This window comes from Ranitomeya variabilis, chromosome 5, assembly GCF_051348905.1.
Source record: "Ranitomeya variabilis isolate aRanVar5 chromosome 5, aRanVar5.hap1, whole genome shotgun sequence".
Lineage (NCBI taxonomy): Eukaryota > Metazoa > Chordata > Amphibia > Anura > Dendrobatidae > Ranitomeya > Ranitomeya variabilis.
Window position 1 is genome coordinate 460,218,855 of NC_135236.1, and position 20,606 is coordinate 460,239,460.

Below are 20,606 nucleotides of genomic sequence, written 5' to 3' on the forward strand. Positions count from 1 at the left end.
CACGGATCACACAGACCCATTAAAGTCAATGGGTCCATGTAAAACACGTACCGCACACGGATGCTGTCCGTGTGCAGTCCGTGTGCCATGCAGGAGACAGCGCTACAGTAAGCGCTGTCCCCCCAGCATGGTGCTGAAGCTGCCATTCATTTCTTCTCTCCAGCAGCGTTCGCTGGAGAGAAGGAATGAAAAATCATTGTTTTTTTATTTTTTTTGTGTTTAAAATAAAGATCCTTGTAACCACCCCCTCCCACCCCCTGTGCGCCCGCGCGCTGGAAATAAAATACTCACCAGGCTCCCTTGATGCTTCCTCTCAGCGTCGCAGCTCTTCCTGTATGAGCGGTCACGTGGTGCCGCTCATTACAGTGATGAATATGCGGCTCCACCTCCCATAGGGGTGGAGCCACATATTCATCACTGTAATGAGCGGTACCACGTGACTGCTCATACAGGAAGAAGCTGCGGCGCTGAGAGGAAGCATCGAGGGAGCCGGGTGAGTATTTTATTTCCAGCGGGCGGGCGCACAGGGGGTGGGAGGGGGGTGGGGACAAGGATCTTTATTTTAAACACAAAAAAATGAAAAAACAATAATTTTTCATTTTTTCTCTCCAGCGAATGCTGCTGGGAAGAAGGAATGAATTTCGGCTTCAGAACCAGATGCAGGGGACAGCGCTTATCTCTAGCGCTGTCTTCTGCACGCTCCGTGTGGTACCCAGTCGGCACACAGGCGGCACACGGCTGCCGCACGTGTGCCACACTGATGTGCCACGTGAGCACACGGACACACGGAAACGGATAACTCCGGTACCGATTTTTCCGGTACCGGATTTATCTGGACGTGTGAGACTGGCCTTAGGCAGAATGAACAAAACCAGCAATTCATGAATTTCTTTTGGGGGCTGGCGTTTATACTATTCCATGTGTGGTAAAATTGATAAGGCAGTTTTATTCTTCATGTTAGTATGATTACAGCAATACTTCATTTATATTTTTTTATGTTTTGGTGCTTTTATACAATAAAAACTATTTTCATAAAAAATATTTTTTTTCGTCCCCTTATTCTGAGAGCTATAACTTTTTTTATTATTCTGCTGATGGAGCTGTATGGGGGCTTGTTTTTTGCAGGACAAGATGATGTTTTCAGTGGTACCATGTTTATTTATATCTGTCTTTTTGATCGTGTGTTATTCCACTTTTTGTTCGGCTGTATGATGATAAAGCATTGTTTTTTGCCTTGTTTTTTTTATGGTGTTCACTAAAGGGGTTAACTGGTGGGACAGTTTTATAGGTTTGGTCAGTGATATCAAATAGGTGTACTTTAATTGATTAGATTTTTTTTTAACTAAAATATTTATTTAGAGATAGAATAAATATTGATTTTTTTATTATTTTTGATGATTTTTTTCTAACTTTTTTACTTTGTCCCACTATGGGACAATCATTTTTTGCAGGATGATCACTGCTATATTTTGCAGATGAAGCAGTATCTGCAAGCCATAGAAGCTGTCAGCGCTGCAGTGGCAGGGAGACTTGGTAATCATGCACTGCACATGATCACCAAGTTTCCTAGCTCTGGTGACCCGGATGTCATCATGACGACATCAAGTCACCATGGCAACGATCGGGATCCCGCGTCACACCGCAGGGTCTCCGATCCAAAGGCAGAGGAGAATAGGAGAAAATGCTCAGCATATAAAACTGTTTAGTTTTAAGAACTAGCATATAACTAAGCCTATATGGACCCTAGAGTATTCAACAGGAATCCTCTGTCTCCATCTGCATAAGCTATGCAATGGATCAATTTTTGGCATGAATTTAATTTGTGTCTTCCTAAAACAGAACAAATTCACAGAGCTGCTAAAGCGGATGTGTGAACACAGCCTTAGCGTGCTTTCACATTTCCTTGTGTCTCCCATTGAAACATACATCCAAAATCCCCAAAATCGAAATCAAAACAGGGTCTCGACGTATGCGCCGACGGGCCATAGACTGCTATGGTAATGGCAGTGAACATGCGCTCTGCCATGCACTTTTTACAGGAGTGTAAGCCTACAGGAAATGGACAATCAGACGTAGTAGACTGCATCTGAGGGTCCACCTTTGGTTGGCAAACACTCCCCCAAAAAAGTGCACTACAGAGCTCACGTTCAATTTGCTTTCACCATTGCAGTCTATGGGCCCCGTTGGTGCATGCGTCCCTGTTCTGGAAGTATGTCCCGAAGGGGATACAAGATGCAATGTGAAAGCACGCTTACACAGATCTTCAATTCCATACAGCAGGACCCCAGTGTTAATATGCCAATTAATTTGTCAGGTAAAGTCCCACGCCAATCTATTGCCTGGCCAACCACTTTAATTTCAGTTTTGTCTTGGCCACTCTTACTGCCCTAATGATGATCCTAAATGGTTGTGCCTGGGATCCCATTCACAAAGCTGTAGAATCCAGGACCAGTCACTAGACAGTGTATAGAACTGTAGTGTTCTAGATTTGTACATTGAGAATATCAATATCCTTAACCAGATGGGTATGCTGTAAGGCCATATGGAAAAGCAATAGTTGCTAAACATTTACCTAGTTACATAGGTTGAACAAAGACCTAGGTTGAACTTGATGGACCTTTCTCCAACAATTATACATTTTATCACTAAATAATCTAGGACCCACAATGTTACGTGTATTGAAGAAATCATCCAACCATTTTTTAAAAGCGCTGTCATAGTGTTAGGGGTCGAGTTCCTGCCTCTGCACAGGGGGGAGTCTCGAACCATCTCCGCTGCGGTCTCCCATCCTTCTCCAGCTGCAGTGGAGCCTGCTCAGCGGAGACGTCGGTCTCAGCCTGATACTGTGCGGATGGTTACTGGTGCCCTTCCAGGCTCAGCCATTGTAGCCAGTACTGGTCAGCAGCGAGCAGACGTCTCTGGGACAAAGTACTGCTTTTCTCCTTCTGAGCATGCCCAAGGTAAGTCCTCTCATTGGAGGTCAGGGATCACATGCTCAGGTACTGCAGCAGCTCCCATTGGTCCTCTAGGAAGGTCCTGAAGTTGCTCAGGTACTGTGGCAGCTCCCATTGGTCCTCTAGGTATGTCCTAAAGTTGCTGCAGCTATAAAATGTTTGCATGGCCGCACAGCCATGCGCTAGGATCAGCTTATGTCATGAGCTTTTGCTATTCAGTGGTCTTGTCTGCTTGTAGTCAGGGTCTGGCTGAAATAAGCCACTAGAATACCGGCACCTCCGGTGAGGAGTTTTGTATGGTGAATTCAGGGCTGGCGTAAAGCCATTAGAATTCTGGCTCCACCAGAGAGGAGGTGTTTGTGTGCTTGCTACTCCCTGACCACTGATTGCTTTTGCTCTGTTAGGCGGCTGTGTTCCCCTGTGACGCTAACAGGGCACAGCGTTTTGTTACCTCTGTGTGACTCTGTGAAGTAACAGAGTTTGCTTATACCGCCATATTGTGCCGCCATTAGCTAGCAGCAGGTTCGTCTCCTGCACGGTGGACCATGGGCTGCGAACGCACCAATAATTATATCTAAATATTCTCTGTGCGTTCTGCCAACCCTAACACATAGTTTCTGACATTACTATCTCTTGTGGTAGGGCATTCCACAGTCATACTGCACTGACTGTAAAAAACCTTTCCTATTTAGCTTCTGGAATCGCCTTTCTTTCACCCATAATGAGTGCCCTCTGGTCCTTAGTATGACCTTTGGAAAGAATAAGTCACGTGCAAGTCCTTTGTACTGACCACAAATATATTTATACATGTAAATGAGATCTCCTCTGATGAGTCTTTTTTCTAACCTAAACAAGCCCAACTTTTCCAACCTCTCATCATATGAGAGGTCTTCCATCCCTTGTAACAATCTAGTTGCCCGTCTTTGAACTGATTCTAACTTCTGAATATCCTATTTAAAATGTAAAGCCGAAAACTGGATCCCATATTCTAGATGTGGCCTTAACACTGATTTATAAAGGGGTTGGGATTGTAGGATTTTATCTCTTTTTATGCATCCTAAAATCTTGCTTGCTTTTGCTGCTGCTGCTTGACATTGAGTACAGCAGCTCAGCTTACTTGTTTTCCAAACAACTTTATTAACATTTCCAACCAAAACAAGACATAGAGAGAGCAAGGTTAACACAAATACAATGACATGAAACATTCATTATGCATAAAAGTAAAAATATAATAAAATAAAATAACAAAATAATAAATACAGTAAATTCTTATGGAATTATTTCCAGCAAGCAAGACCATTTTTTCAAAAAGGAAGGGAAGCAGCTATTCAGTAACGCCAATTTTTGTTCATAGGATTTATGCAAAGCCAGTTTGTCAATTTCTTGTGAAGAGGGTACTTTAGAAGATTAAAAAAAAAGCAATGGCATTCTTAGAAACTAAAAGCAGATGTATAACAAGTTTCCTAAAAGGTGGAGTCAATTGATCTGCATTCAATGAGAGCAGGGCCAACTGAGGAGACAGAGAAAAATTAGAACATTTTAATATAATAAAAATAAGAGATTTCATCTCAAAAAGGTATAGTACATGGACAAAGTCAAAACAAATGGGAAAGGCTACCATAATGTCCACAATCCCTTCAGCAGAGAGGGGAATTAGAAGGATTAATAAACGCTAAGCGAGACCACCTGGTGATAAGCTTAAAAAAAGACTCATGAAGTGCCATGGAGATGGTGGCAGAATAAGTCAAGGACATGGCCAGTTCCCAATCATCTAGAGCTACAGAAAGATTCAAAGTAGATTCCCATTTGCTCATGTATGGGAATTTTATAATTTTGAAATCATTAGTAAAGCACTGGTAGATATATTGAGTAGACCAAAATATGATATTACCGGAGTTGCATAAAATATTAATCACCAGCTCCGATAAAGGAGGGCGACTAGTCACCAGTGGCCTTAAAAAATACTTTAAAATAGTAAACTGCATAAAAGCTGATGAGGGAACACCAAACCTATCTTTAAGGTGGGTAAATGAAACAATCTTGTTACCATTAAAGATGTCATGTAGTTTAGAGATTCCCCAGTCAGCCCAATTTGAATGCAGATCAAACGAGAAAACAGTAGCCAAAAAATAGAGAGAAGTCTCAGCATAAGCTCCATCCTAGCGAAACTGCTTTTAATTTTGAGAAATTTCCACCATGCCACAAGAACAGCTACAAAACTCGGATGATCAGACTGAAGCAAAGACATAGAGTTGAATAAATTCATAATAATATTACAATATTACTTTCTACCATTGGACGTACTATTCCGTCCATGTGGGGTGGGCCCTACTTCCCATGGACGGAATAGTATGTCCAGCTCGATCAGGTGTGCTCACGGGGGGATCGCGGCTGGGTGTCAGCTGACCATCGCAATCAGTCCCTGCGTGCTTCCCTGAGACCCTCGGAGCAACGCGATGTGATCGCGTTGCTCCGAGGGTCTCCTACCTCCTTTTCCCTGCAGGCCCCAGATCCAAAATGGCCACGGGGCTGCTTCCGGGTCCTGCAGGGGGTGGCTTACAAGCGCCTGCTCAGTGCAGGCGCTGGTAAGCCAGGAGCACTGCCTGTCAGATTGCTGATCTGACACAGTGCTGTGCAAAGTGTCAGATCAGCGATCTGACACTATAGTGTGATGTCCCCCCAGGGCAATGTAAAAAAGTTAAAAATAAAAAAAAATATTTAAATGTGTAAAAAAAAAAAAAAAAATCCTAAATTAATTAAAAAAAAATATTGTTCCAATAAATACATTTCTTTATCTGAATAAAAAAACAATAAAAGTACACATATTTATTATTGCCGCATCCGTACCGACCTGACCTATAAAACTGTCCCACTAGTTAACCCCTTCAGTGAACACCGTCACAAAAAAATGAGGCAAAAAACAATACTTTATTATCATACCGCCGGAAAAAAGTGGAATAACACACGATAAAAGAAAAGGATATAAATATCCATGGTACCGCTAAAAACGTCACCTTCTCCTGCAAAAAAAGAGCCGCCAAACACCGTCATCAGCGAAAACATAAAAAAGTTATAGTCCTCAGAATAAAGCGATGCAAAAATAATTATTTTTTATCTAAAATAGTTTTTATCGCATAAAAGCGCCAAAATATAAAAAAATGATATTAATGAGGTATCGCTGTAACCATACTGACCCAAAAAATAAAATTGCTTTATCAATTTAACCAAACGCAGAACGGTATAAACGCCCCCCTCCCAAAAGAAATTCATGAATAGCTGGTTCTTGGTCATTCTGCCTCACAAAAATCGGAATAAAAAGCTAGGGTTAGGGTTGGGGCTATGTTTAGGGTTTGGGCTAGGGTTAGGGCTAGGGTTAGGGTTAGGGCTACAGTTAGGGTTGGGGCTAAAGTTAGGGTTAGGGGCTAAAGTTAGGGTTTGGATTACATTTACGGTTGGGATTAGTGTTGGGATTAGGGTTAGGGGTGTGTCAGAGTTAGGGGTGTGGTTAGGGTTACCATTGGGATTAGGGTTAGGGGTGTGTTTGGATTAGAGTTTCAGTTAGAATTGGGGAGTTTCCACTGTTTAGGCACATCAGGGGCTCTCCAAACGAGACATGGCGTCCGATCTCAATTCCAGCCAATTCTGTGTTGAAAAAGTAAAACAGTGCTCCTTTCCTTCCGAGCTCTGCCATGTGCCCAAATGGTGGTTCCCCCCACATAAGGGGTAGCAGCGTACTCAGGACAAATTGGACAACAACTGTTGGGGTCCAATTTCTCCTGTTACCCTTGGAAAAAATAATTTTTGTGGAAAAAAAGTTTTTATTTTCATGGCTCTACATTATTAACTGTAGTGAAACATTTGGGGGTTCAAAGTTCTCACAGCACATCTAGATAAGTTCCTTAGGGGGTCTAGTTTCCAATATGGGGTCACTTGTGGGGGGTTTCTACTGTTTAGGTACAGTACATCAGGGGCTCTGCAAATGCAAGGTGACGTGTTATGATCCCAATGGCAGAGGATCTCTGATATTCCGGCAATATAGCAAAAATGTAAATACTGCTCTAGGGAGGTGGAAACTGGGCTAACCGCATACCTGATCCTGACACAAACAACTAAAAGTAGCCGGTGAACGTGCCTACGTTGGTTCTAGACGTCTCGAGCCAGCCGGAGAACTGACTACCCCTAGAGGGAAAAAATAAGACCTCGCTTGCCTCCAGAGAAATTGAACCCCAAAGATATAGAAAGCCCCCAACAAATAATAACGGTGAGGCAAGAGGAAAACACAAACGTAGAGATGAACTAGATTCAGCAAAGTGAGGCCCAATAGTCTAGATAGCAGAAAATAGATAGTGGACTATGCGGTTAGCAGAAAACCCTACAAAACATCCATGCTGAACATTCAAGAACCCCCACACCGACTGACGGTGTGGAGGGAGAATATCAGCTCCCTAGAGCTTCCAGCGAGTCAAAAATCAAATGTAAAGCAAGCTGGACAAAAACACTGAATAATGCAAACGATCCAAATTGTACAAAAACAGACTTAGCTTTTCTTGCATGAGGCTGACTGAAAGGAATCCGGAGGAGACCAAATAGGTCTGGATACAACGATGCCAGGCAAGAGACTGAGTCCAGAGGAGACTCAAATAGGAAACACCCGCTGCTTAACGACACAGCTGGAGCTCAGGCCTGCAACAAGACATACCTAACACAATACCGTTAGTGACCACCAGAGAGAGCCCAGAAACACAGTTCACAACAGTGACGCCTGCAGACCAATCCATCAAAGTCTGCATTCCAAACGGTGCTCCTTCCCTTCTGAGCTCTGCCATGTGTCCAATTGGTGGTTCCTCCCCACATATGGGGTATCAGCGTACTCAGGACAAATTGGACAACAACGTTTGGGGTCCAATTTCTCCTGTTACCCTTGGGAAAATACAAAACTGGGGGCTAAAAAAGAATTTTTGTGGAAAATAAAAGAATTTTTAGTTTCACGGCTCTGCGTTATAAACTTCTGTGAAGCACTTGGTGGGGGTTTCAATGTTTAGGCACATTAGGGGCTTTCCAAATGCGACAGGGTGTCCTATCTCAATTCCAGTCAATTTGGCATTTAAAAGTCAAATGGCGCTCCTTCCCTTCCGAGCTCTGCCGTGCGCCCAAACAGTGGTTTACCCCCACATATGGGGTATCAGCGTACTCAAGACAAATTGCATATCAACTTTTGGGGTCCAATTTCCTCTGTTACCCTTGGGAAAATAAAAAATTGGGAGCGAAAAAATCATTTTTATGAAAAAATGATTTTTTATTTTTACTGCTCTACATTATAAACTTCTGTGAAGCACTTGGTGGGTCAAAGTGCTCACCACACATCTAGATAAGTTCCTTAGGGGGTCTACTTTCCAAAATGGTGTCACCTGTGGAGGTTTCAATGTTTAGGCACATCAAGGGCTCTCCAAACACGTTGTGGCATCCTATCTCAATTCCAGTCAATTTTGCATTGAAAAGTCAAATGGCGCTCCTTCCCTTCCGAGCTCTGCTGTGCACCCAAACAGTGGTTTACCCCCACATATGGGATATCAGTGAACTCAGGACAAATTGCACAACAACTTTTGGGGTCCAATTTCCCCTGTTACCCTTGGTAAAATAAAATAAATTTGAGCTGAAATAAATTTTTTGTGAAAAAAAATTAAATGTTCATTTTTATTTAAACATTCCAAAAATTCCTGTGAAACACCTGAAGGGTTAATAGTCTTCTTGAATGTGGTTTGAGCACCTTAAGGGGTTCAATTTTTAGAACGGTGTCACACTTGGGTATTTTCTATCATATAGACCCCTCAAAGTGACTTCAGATGTGATGTAGTCCCCCCCAAAAAATGGTGTTGTAAAAATGAGAAATTGCTACTCAACTTTTAACCATTATAACTCCCTAACAAAAAAAAATGTTGTTTTCAAAATTGTGCTGATGTAAAGTAGACATGTGGGAAATATTACTTACTAAGTATTTTGTGTAATATATCTCTGTGATTTAAGGACATAAAAATTCAAAGTTGGAAAATTGCGAAATTTTCCAAAATTTTTGCCAAATTTCCATTTTTTTTCACATATAATCGCAGGTAATATCAAAGAAATTTTACAACTATCATGAAGTACAATATGTCATGAGAAAATAATGTCAGAATCATCAGGATCCATTGAAGCATTCCAGAGTTATAACCTCAGAATTTTAAAAATTGGCCCGGTCATTAATGTGCAAACCACCCTTGGGGGTAAAGGGGTTAAAATATAATTCCAATTCCACCCATGAATGTGTATGATCTGCAGACCACCAATATAGACTCTGTTTAATTAAATTAGAGAAATAATAGGCCGAAGCATTAGGAATACCCATACCACCACGCAATTTATGCTTATACAGTTGACTAGAGGCTATATGAGCTCTCTTGTTGCCCCAAACAAACAAATTGAGGTGTGTCTGCAAACCGGTCAAATAGAAAGTAGAAACAAGTAAGGCCAGCGTCACACTCAGCGTAGGTAAATACGGTGCGTATTTTATGGCCGTAATACGCAGAAAAAATCCTGAAATGGTGATCCGTATGTAATCCATAGGCAAGGTGTGGTCGCGTATTTTGCGCATGTAATGTTGCGTATGTAATCCGTATGACATGCGTAATGCGTTTTTTTCACACAACCTGCCAAAATGGACATTTATCTGTTTTGGAGGCTGTAATTAATTTAAATAAGCCTCATCAACCCTATTTAAGACCTCTACAACAGGTGGCACCCTCCCATATAGCCATTTTGTGGTTGTGCATCTGTTGGTGTGTTGGGCTAACATTTGCACCATGTCTGACCTACTGCACTTCACCCCAACTCAGCGGGTTTTGTTTAACTGGGTCTTGTTGTGTCGGTTTGGCCAGCCATGCCCTGTGACTGTAGATCCACGAAGGAGGAGAAGAAGAATGTGGGTGTATCCTCTTTTGACTCAACGCCTCACTACAGGCCATTTTCAGAGGCTCTATACAGCTCTGCGGGCACATCCTGATAAGTTCTACCTATACTGTCGAATGACCATACCAACATTTGATATCTTGTTGGAGACAGTACGTCCAGGCCTCACGTATCAGGACACCAGGATGCGAAAAAGCATATCCGCAGAGGAGTGTCTTCTCCTTACCTTATGGTATATATGCAACATCCTCACATACTGTATGTTGATGATGTTTTATTTTTCATGGTTGTTTGCTATCAGCTATTTTTAAATATATGTTTTCCTTAGGATAAAACCACACTAAAAATATCTATTTTTAATGTTCTACTTATGTACACTAGGTACAGATCGATTATTTTCATTGATATTCCTGTTTTTTTATTAACCAACATACTTGCGCTTTATCATGTGTTCTCTAAACTATTGTTACCTAACTAATATGTTTTTTTGTGTCCTTTCCGCTTCCTGTCAACTGGCTTGTCTTATGCGGGACTACACCTGGAGTTTCTCATTGGTCGCTCCACCATTTCTGGCATTGTGCATTCCACATGTATTGAAATATGGGACAAACTCCATGAACTTGTTATGTCTGAGCCAAAAATGGCTGATTGGCTAAAAATAGCCCGTGGGTTCAATGACACCTGTGACTTCCCACACTGCATTGGAGCCCTGGATGGGAAACATATCAGGGTGCGTAAGCCGCCGAACTCTGGCTTCCAATTCTACAATTATAAGCAGTTTTTCTCTGTAGTTCTGTTAGCTGTAGTTGACAGTAACTAAATGTTTATAATTGTAGACATTGGGGCCTATGGGTGAACAGGAGACTCAAGGGTCTATAATTCGTCCATTATGGGTCGGCGGCTACGTGAAAACCAGTTAGACCTCCCACCACCACAACAACTCCCAGGCTCCAATGCTGAAGCAGTGCCATATGTTCTTGTGAGAGATTCCAATGTGGCCTTCCAATTGACAAGGAATGTCATGAGGCCTTATCCCAGGCGCAACCTGGATCACCGGCAGCGTGTTTTTAATTTGAGGCTTTCCAGGGCGCGTAGACTGGTGGAGTGTGCCTTTGGGATTCTGTGTGCCAAATGGCGTCTCCTCCAGTCTGCCATTTAGCTGAGTGAGGCTACTATTAATGAAGTGATTAAGGCTTGTGTTGTTTTGCACAATTTTACTAGACTTCATGATTGCCCGTCAGCTGTTCTTGGTGAAGAAATGTTGCCCAATGTGAGTAGCCCTACATCACATGGTCCTCTGTTGTGAATTCTGCTCTTGGGCTCCCTCCGGTGGTTGTAAGTGGTAGCGCTGCTGTCTCTGAATCACAGCATTTATCAGGTGTTTTCACTTTTTGCAATTTGGACAGGGCTATTTAGTCTTGCTTCATCCTTTAGTCAGTGCCAGTTGTCCATTGTTCCTGGAGGATTCACATCCCTGCCTGGTCTCTTCTGCTTTGCAGTTCTTTTCAACAAAGATAAGTTCTGGCCTTGATTTTGCTGTCCACATGCTGTGGCCTTATTGTTCAGTTATTTTCCATGTTTTGTCTTGTCCAGCTTGGTCTGTATAAGGATTTGTTTAGCCAAGCTGGTATCTCTGGAGATGCAGATATACCCTCCATGTCTTTAGTTAGCTGTGGAGTTTTTGTATTTTCTGTGGTGGATATTTTCTAGTGTTTAATACTGACCGCATAGTACTCTGTCCTGTCCTTTCTATTTAGCTAGAAGTGGCCTCCTTTGCTAAATTCTGATTTCAGTCTGTGTATGTTTTTTCCCTCTCCTCTCACAGTCAATATTTGTGGGGGGCTGCCTGTTCTTTGGGGATTTTCTCTGAGGCAAGATAGTTTTCCCTTTTCTATCTCTAGGGGTAATTAGTCATCCCGCTGTGTCGAGATGTCTAGGGAGCGCTAGGTACATTCCACGGCTACTTCTAGTTGCGGTGTTAGGTTCAGGGTCTGAGGTCAGTACAGGTACCACCTTCTCCAGAGTACGTCCCATGCTGCTCTTAGGCCACCAGATCATAACAGTCCTCCTCCGCGCCGTCCCCTTTCTGGAATCAAAGTGAGAGATATTTTCACAAATTATTTTGTTTCTCCTCAGGGTGCTACTCCCTGGCAAGATTATGCTGTTTCTCAGTTGTGATTTTCTTATTTTCAAAATATATTATCAACATAAAATATTTTTGTCTACAGAAACAGTACTCTGTGTGTTGTATTTCCTTAATTACCAGATGATTATGAACAGAGCATATGTGTGTGATGTAATAATGATTGGTCCACAAACATCAATTGGCTTTTGACAACATTTTTTACTTAGAGCAAAAGCCTTTTGTTGTAAACTTTTAACCATATTTTTTTCATATGGTTATAATTTTTTTTTTTTTTTGTATTTTTTTAGAAAAACAAACCAGAACAAAGTGCAAATACAGCACAAAATAACCAAAAACATGGTTATGCGTAACAAAGAAAAAAAAAACTTTGGCTTACAGATTCCTGTAAGTTGGCGGTGGTGATGGCGGCAGCTCAGGGTCCTGTTCAGGGGGCCTTTGTTGGGGTAATTGTCCTTCGCCCTGTGTGGATGCTGTGGGTTGCTGAGCCAAATACAGGCCTTGTTCATATTGGCCAGTTGGGTATTGCCCATAAGGTATTTGTCTCTAGCCCTCATGCTGACGGACATATTGGCTGGACTCATACCCACCCCCAAAATGGCCATGTTGTCCAAACCCAGGTTGTGACCAGCCTACCGCACTGGGTCTGAAAAAGTGCCCAGATTGCAAAGGTGGGTTGTAGGCTGCCATTTGGTACGGTGCTGGCCTTTGTTGATTTTGGGTTGGGAGGGGTTGAGGTGTAGGCATACGTGGAGGAGGTGCTTCAAATCCTGATTGACCATGCACCTGTTGAGTTATTTGAAGGCGCAAGAGGTTAGTTTGTGAAAGCTGCCTTCTCTCAAGAAATTCAAAAACTTCATAGGGGTTATTTGGAGGGGTGCCTAAATCAATCAGGACTTGAATACACCCTCTCACACATAGCCTCACCTCACGGGGAAGGGGACGAAGGTACCCGGCCAGGCTTCGAGCAAAGGCCTCCTCTCCATCATCCGTGGCTGCCCTGGCCAAATAATTGAGGACCCCAGCGTCAACATCCCTCCTAGTGTTACGCCCACAGGGCGAGGGGAAATATAGTGGACTCAATAGACCACTGGTGGAGCAGTGGTAGCTGTATATTCGGTACACAAGAGACAGGAGAATGGCTTCCAAAAAGCAAAGGTATTTATTTAAATGAAGCTTAAACAAACAGAAAGAGGTGCCTGAGAGAAGAACCCTCTGGACCACAACACTGAACCACGTAGTGGAGCACCGGGCAAGGTGTACCCCTATACAGGGATTCCCCCATCACAACACCAGATGGCCTAAATGCCGCAGTTCCCGGACCAGAGGGACAACCCGTACAGACCGTATTAACAAGACGGTGGAATTCAGGCTCTATCAGTGAAGAGAATCCTGGAAGCTCCGTGTAGTTTCGGGAAGGCTGATCCAGCCGGCAGCAATATCTGGATGGTTCTGCGAGGAGCAGCTTAGTCAGCCTGGAGTGGAAACCGGGGAGTCCAGAAGGATCCAGAATAGGGAACTGCCAGTGGAGGATACTGAGGAAACAGAGGGATTAGAAAACCAAAAGTAACAAACTACACTTTGCAGAGCAGAGCACAGCAGAGTGTGGCCTGAGCAGAAGGCCACAAACAATAGAATGAACACATTGCCCAGGCACCTCCCATAATGGGAGGATGCCTTTTATGCATCATAGCACAGAGAGCCTTAATAGAGAAGAGGTGCTCTGCTGTTTTAAGTATGTGCAGGAAGCGGGGCGCGCCTCCTAATAGCATTTCCAGGAGACCTGCCAAGAGCATGCAGGTTCTTAGCAGAGAAAGGAGCCGCTGATCATCTGGAGCCACAGACAGGGTGAGTAGTACCAGTGGAGCTGCGTGAAAGGTGCCGGTCTCCCTTCGCAGCAGAGACCGGACCTGCAGCTGAGGGCATGACACCTAGCAGCTTGCAGCTCTCTCATTCTGCGGCCTCTGCCTAAAGCCCCAGATGCCTGTGGGGAGGACACCAGTGGGAGAGTAGGGCTGCTGCTATGTCCATGCTCTTCCTGGCTTACAGGATGAGGTGGTGCTGCTGATGCTGATGGTGCTGCATCTTGTAAACTTGGTGCAGTCTCTTGTCATGCCAAGGCCGATGTTCTAGGAAGGATGGAGGATGTGGAAGCGAAAGATGGGCCTGCCACCTCTTCGTCAACAGCAACTGGATCTATTACAACCTCCGAGTCCGACCTGGTCTCCCTCTCAGTGAGGTTGGATTGAGTTCTGTTATGAAAAAAATTAAAATAATACACCAAATAAATATTTGAGCCATTTTCTAACATAAGTTTATTATACATGTGTGACCTCGTCTCTTGGTAATTACCTACACGCAACCTCAGATCCTCACAAGATCTCCATCTGTACTCCCCTCTTATCTCCTATTCCCACAATCGTATACAAGATTTATCTCATGTATCACCCCTACTGTGGAAACCACTACCACAACACATCAGACTCTCGCCTACCATTGAAAGCTTCAAAAAGAGCATAAAGACCCACCTCTTCCGACAAGCATATAACCTGCAGTAACCACCGATCGACCAAACCACTGCATGAACAGCTCTACCCTCGCCTACTGTATTCTCACTCATCCCTTGTTGCAGCTTGTGAGGCTTTGCGGGCAGGGTCCTCTCTCCTCCTGTACCAGTTATGTTTTTTTTTGTATTTTTTGATAATATTTTTGGAATATGTTTACCCCTCCTTACATGTAAAGCGCCATGGAATAAATGGCGCTAGAACAAGAAAAAATAATATTAATACTAATATAAAAAAAAAATGTGTTGTGTTGTTTTTACTTACTGTCTAAGGCTGGTTTCACATTTGCATTTTTGCCGCTGTGTTTTAGCTCAAAAAAACGCATGCGTTTTTTTCCTATACTTAACATTAAAAACGCATGCGTTTTTTTTGTATGCGTTTTGCCGCGTTTGACGACGCATGCGTCTTTTCTATGCTTGCGTTTTGTTGCAGAAATGCCTGGGAACTTTTTGCCACGCTCAACGTCATATGAGGACATCCAGCAGAGGGCGCATCACCGCGACTGATGGTAACTATAGGTCATTGACCTACATTACCTTCATTCCCCGGGGTTTACAGGCAGGAGCACAGCTGCATTAGGCTACGTTCACATTAGCGTTAAGCTAATGTGCGTCGGGTTTGCGTCGGCGACGCAGCGGCGACGCATGCGTCATGCGCCCCTATACTTAACATGGGGGACGCATGCGGTTTTTTTTGTTGCGTTGTGTGACACATGCGTCTTTTTTGCCGCAAGCGTCGGACCAAGAAAACACAACAAGTTGCATTTTTCTTGCGTCCGATTTTCGGCAAAAACCGACGCATGCGTCGCAAAACGCAGCGTTTTTGCGTCCGTTTTGACGCGTTTTTGCGTGTGTTGTGCGTTGCGTCGCCGACGCAACGGCGCACAACTCTAGTGTGAACGTAGCCTTATAGCAGAGCTCCTGCCTGTAAAATATTTTAACCCCTTCAAATGGATTTACATCGTGGGACGTTACAGATCTACGGAAGGTATGTATATTGTTGGTTTATTATTTTTAATTTGTTACAGAACGAGGGTTATCAGGTGGATTGAGAGAGCAATAAAATATTACAACAACCTGTGTGTTTATTTCATTAAAATACTTTGCAATATTGTGTGTGTTTTTTTTAACCATTTCATACAATTGGATTAATAATGGATAGGTGTCATAATTGACACCTCTCCATTATTAATCTGGCTTAATGTCACCTTACAATAGCAAGGTGACATTAACCCTTCATTACCCCATATCCCACCGCTACACGGGAGTGGGAAGAGAGTGGCCAAGTGCCAGAATAGGCGCATCTTCCAGATGTGCCTTTTCTCAGGTGGCTGGGGGCAGATGTTTTTAGCCGGGGGGAACCAATAACCGTGGACCCTCTCCAGGCTATTATCTGCCCTCAGTCACTGACTTTACCACTCTGGCGGAGAAAATTGCACGGGAGCCCACGCCAATTTTTTCCGCGATTTAACCCTTAAATTTAATAGCTACAGCGCCGAAATTTTGCACATACACACTACTAACATTAGTAGTGTGGAATATGCAAAAAAAAGGGGGATATGACATGGTTTACTGCATGTAAAGCATGTCTCATATCATGTCGGGTTTAGGCAGGAGAAATGAAAAGCCGGCAATCGGCTTTTCTGCTATATCGCGCTGAAGTAAATATAAATAAATATATATATATATATATATATATATATATATATATATATATATATATATATATATATATATATATACTGTATATATATATATATGTGTCTCAATGATATGTATATATATATATATATATATATATATATATATATATATATATATATATATATAAAAACGAAACCCGACTTTGCCAAAAGTCGGCGACTTTTGAAATTGGCCGATCTGTTTCGCTCAACCCTAATTTTGATGATTGGCAGCTGTCACACACTTCTCAGCATGCGTTTCAAAAACGCAAACGCAGGAAAAAACGCATGTAAACGCGTCAAAACGCCACATTTTTTTTACCGCATGAGAAAACGCATGCGTCTAAAAAACACAGCGTTTGCACGTGTTTACATGCGTTTTTTCACCACCTGCGTTTGCGTTTTAAACGCTGCGTTTTTAAACGCAAATGTGAAATTAGCCTTAGATCCATACTGGCATCCAAAAAGGAAAGTCGATCGTAATATATGTACTTCCTTTTTTTGTTTGGTGCTGCTGACCCACTTCTTGCACGCTGCTGCCTTTCCTGCCAGTACTGGTCCCTGATGCTGCACCATCGTGTCATAACATCATCCACTGCAATGACATGGTAAGAAATATTGTTTAAGCTCATTCTGCACATTGCTTAAAACAGTTGGCATTGATAGATCATATTTGAACGATGATAAAAAAAAAATGCCTTCTTAAATGATTTGCATAAAGTTACAATTGCTTAAAAAAAAAATATATATATATATATATACGCAAGAAAATGAAACAACACAAGGACAAGGTCCACACCCCTCTGTACCAGTTTGGCGTAAACAAAAATAGTACCCAACGCAACATCTATATTAGCTATGTACATAAAAATGGCAAAAAATACCATACTAAGCCCAAAAATATTCTTCCTGCAATCATGTAGGTAAAGCATTTTTCAAGGTTAATTAATGTCGAAACATGAGTGTACTTACATAGTTTTGTCTGCTCCGCACATGGCCGTTGGGCATAATCTGGGAATAGGATCCCACAGATGGTCCTCCAAGCTGCCTCTTTCCTGGCCCGGTTGGCATAGTTTGTATCACGCTGGTCCCAGATCTCAGGCCTTTCTTGGACCAGGATGAGGAGCATATCGACGTTGATTATGCTGGCCGTGCTGCTTGGAACTCCGTGGAGGCGAGCGCCAGACTTCTGGGATGTCTGTGTGGCTTTTTCAGCTAATTAGCATGTCTGAGCTTCCTGAATGAGGGCTTGGCACAATTCCTGGCACCTGGAGATGTCTGGCGTATTTCTCGCAAGTCACACTGCTGGTCCGTTTAATCCGTATTTTTTGCGCCCCCATAGACTTTCATTGGCGTATTTTTTGCGCAATAAGGTGACAAACGCAGCATGCTGCGTTTTTTTTACGGCCGTACAAGACCGTATAATACGGATCCGTAAAATACGGCAGATAGGAGCTGGGCCATGGAGAATCATTGTACCGTGTGCAATCCGTATTTTCTGCACCTCTCATACGTCCGTAAAACTCGCCAATGTGACGCCGGCCTCAAGGGAAGGGACCTGAAGACATAGAGAATCTTCAGAAGAATTATTGATAGCTCAGCCTACTTGTAACCAGAATACCTAAGTCGTTCTCCTGTTCTTTAGTATACTCCCATTTATCGTATATGCATCAATCGGATTACTTCGTCCTAGGTGCATTACTCTACATATATCTACATTAAACCTAATTTTCCAAGTGTTTGCTTATGTAATCATATTATCCGGATTTTTTTTCAATATTGTAAAGTCAAGGTCAGATTTTAGTATTCTAATAATAATAACAATAATAATTTTATTTAATATAGTGCCAACATATTCCGCAGCACTTTACAATTAAGTGGAGACATATACAGACAATAGTATTAAATACAAGGTACGACAGTTTAACCCCTTCACCCAAAGCTTGTTTTCACCTTCCTGACCAGGTCAATTTTTACAATTCTGACCACTGTTACTTTGAGGTCATAACTCTAGAACGCTTCAACGTATCCCACTGAATCTGAGAATGTTTGTCATGAGACATATTGTACTTTATGATAATGCAAAAATACAGCTGTATTTTTGAATTTTTGGAGGATTTTCAGTCCTCTTTTGAGACTTTGCTACTAGATTACTTTATGATAACGGTAAAATTTCTTTGATATGACTTGCGTTTATTTGTTAAAAAAATGGAAATTTGTTGAAAATTTTGAAAATGTCGCAATTTTCAAACTTTTAATTTGTATGCCCTTAAGTAAGAGAGAGGTGTCACACAAAATAGTTTAAAAAGAACATTTCCCACATGTCAACTTTACATCAGCACAATTTTTGGAAACATAATTTTTTTTTTGTTGGGAAGTTACAAGGGTTAAAATTTGACCAGCAATATCTAATTTTTACAACAAAATTTGCAACAGGGGAAGTGACGAAGCCGCTGCGGCGGCGATACGCGTGGGGCCAGTCTCTCCACACCCCAGTCTTGTTTTCAGCTGACCCGTCCCGGCATGTGGGCTCTAGGTGATTCCTTGAGCCTTATACTTTTGGGGCTCTGACTCATCCTTGTGTCAGGTAGAGTAGATACGGCAGGGTGCCTTTTCTCTACACACTCAGCAGTGTTATTCTGTCCATTTGACACACTGCCTTTTTTCCCCTTCCCCTCGGGATTACGGAGCATAGAGATTTACCATATATATTGTTGTAACCTTTCCCATTATTGGGTTATCTCCTTTTGGGGTTTGATTATCATGCTGGTATGTATACACTGTTTCAGCTGCTATACACTGATGTATTTTGCATATATATTCTGATTGTGTATATTTATTTCTACTGGGGTGTCATGTACTCATATGTACATTTTTAATTGGTTTTATGTCATTTGTTGTGGTGTTCTAATAAACGTGTTACAATTTTGCACTTTATATGGTTGTGCGGGCCTGTTTTCAGTCCAATCCTTTTTTCTTCTTGCTTTGGTTACACTTAGGGAACTTATCTAGGTGTGTATTGAGCACCCTGAAGCCCCAGGTGCTTCACAGAAGTTTATAACGTTAAGCCATGAAAAAAGAAAAATCCCAGATAAATCTTTTCTAACTCCAAATATTGCATATTCATAAGGATAACAAGAGAAATGGCTCCATACAATTTGGTGTGCAATTTCTTCTTAGTGCGCAGATATCCAAAATGTGGAGGAAAACAACTGTATGGGTGCATAGCAGGGCATGGAAGGGAAAGAGCGTTATTTGACTTTTTGAATGTAAAATATGCTGGAACAGTTAGCGGTTGCCATGTCATGTTTGGAGAGCCCCTGATGTGCCTAAAAAGTGGAAACCCTCCACAAGTGATACCATTTTGGAAACTAGACCCCTTAGGGAACTACCTAGATGTGTATTGAGCATCTTGAACCCACATGTGCTTTACAAACAATAGATAACGTAGAGCTGTGGAAATAAAAAAAATCACATTTTTCCAAAATAAATTTTTTAGCTACATATTTTGTATGTTAATAAGGGTAACAGGTGAAATTGCACCAAACAATTTGTTGTGCAATTTATCCTGAGTACACCGATACCCCATATGTGGGGGAATACTACTGTTTGGGTGCACGGCAGAGCTTGGAAGGGAAGGAGCGCCATTTGTCTTTTTGAATGTAAAATTTACTGGAATAATTAGCAGATGCCATGTAGCGTTTGGAGAGCCCCTGATGTGCCTAAACAGTGGAATCCCCTCTCAAGTGACACCATTTTGAAAATTATAATACTTTGGGAATTTATTTACAGATGTAGTGACGACTTTGTCTCCATGGGTGTTTTCCAGAAACAAGCAGCAATGGATGTTGCTGAGTGAAAATTGCAAATTGCCATTATAGTGACCAGTACATTATGCCAAGGTAATGCTTCTGGAGGCAGGCTCTCATCACTACAGAAATGCCAAACGTGAGTGCTAAATGTTATTTAAGCACACTGGGGCTCAGAAGGGAGGAGGCATTTGGATTTGGGAGCGGAGAATTTGCTGAATATCTTTTGGAGAGTGTGAAGCCATTTTACTTTTCCTGAGCCTTTGTGCTACCAGTAAGATGGAAATCCCCTATATTTCCATTAACAGATAACGGACATGAGTGGGGACTTGCTTTTTTGTGGATTGAGTTGAAGCTTTTATTGGGAACATTTGACATAACATTATGGATCATAAATATCCAGCACTCTACGCTGAGCACTTTGGGGTTTCCAGGAGTGACGTGACAGACGAAACCCCTGAGGGATACATTCACTATAATGAGACACCATGTTAGGGCTAGCGAAACGCACCT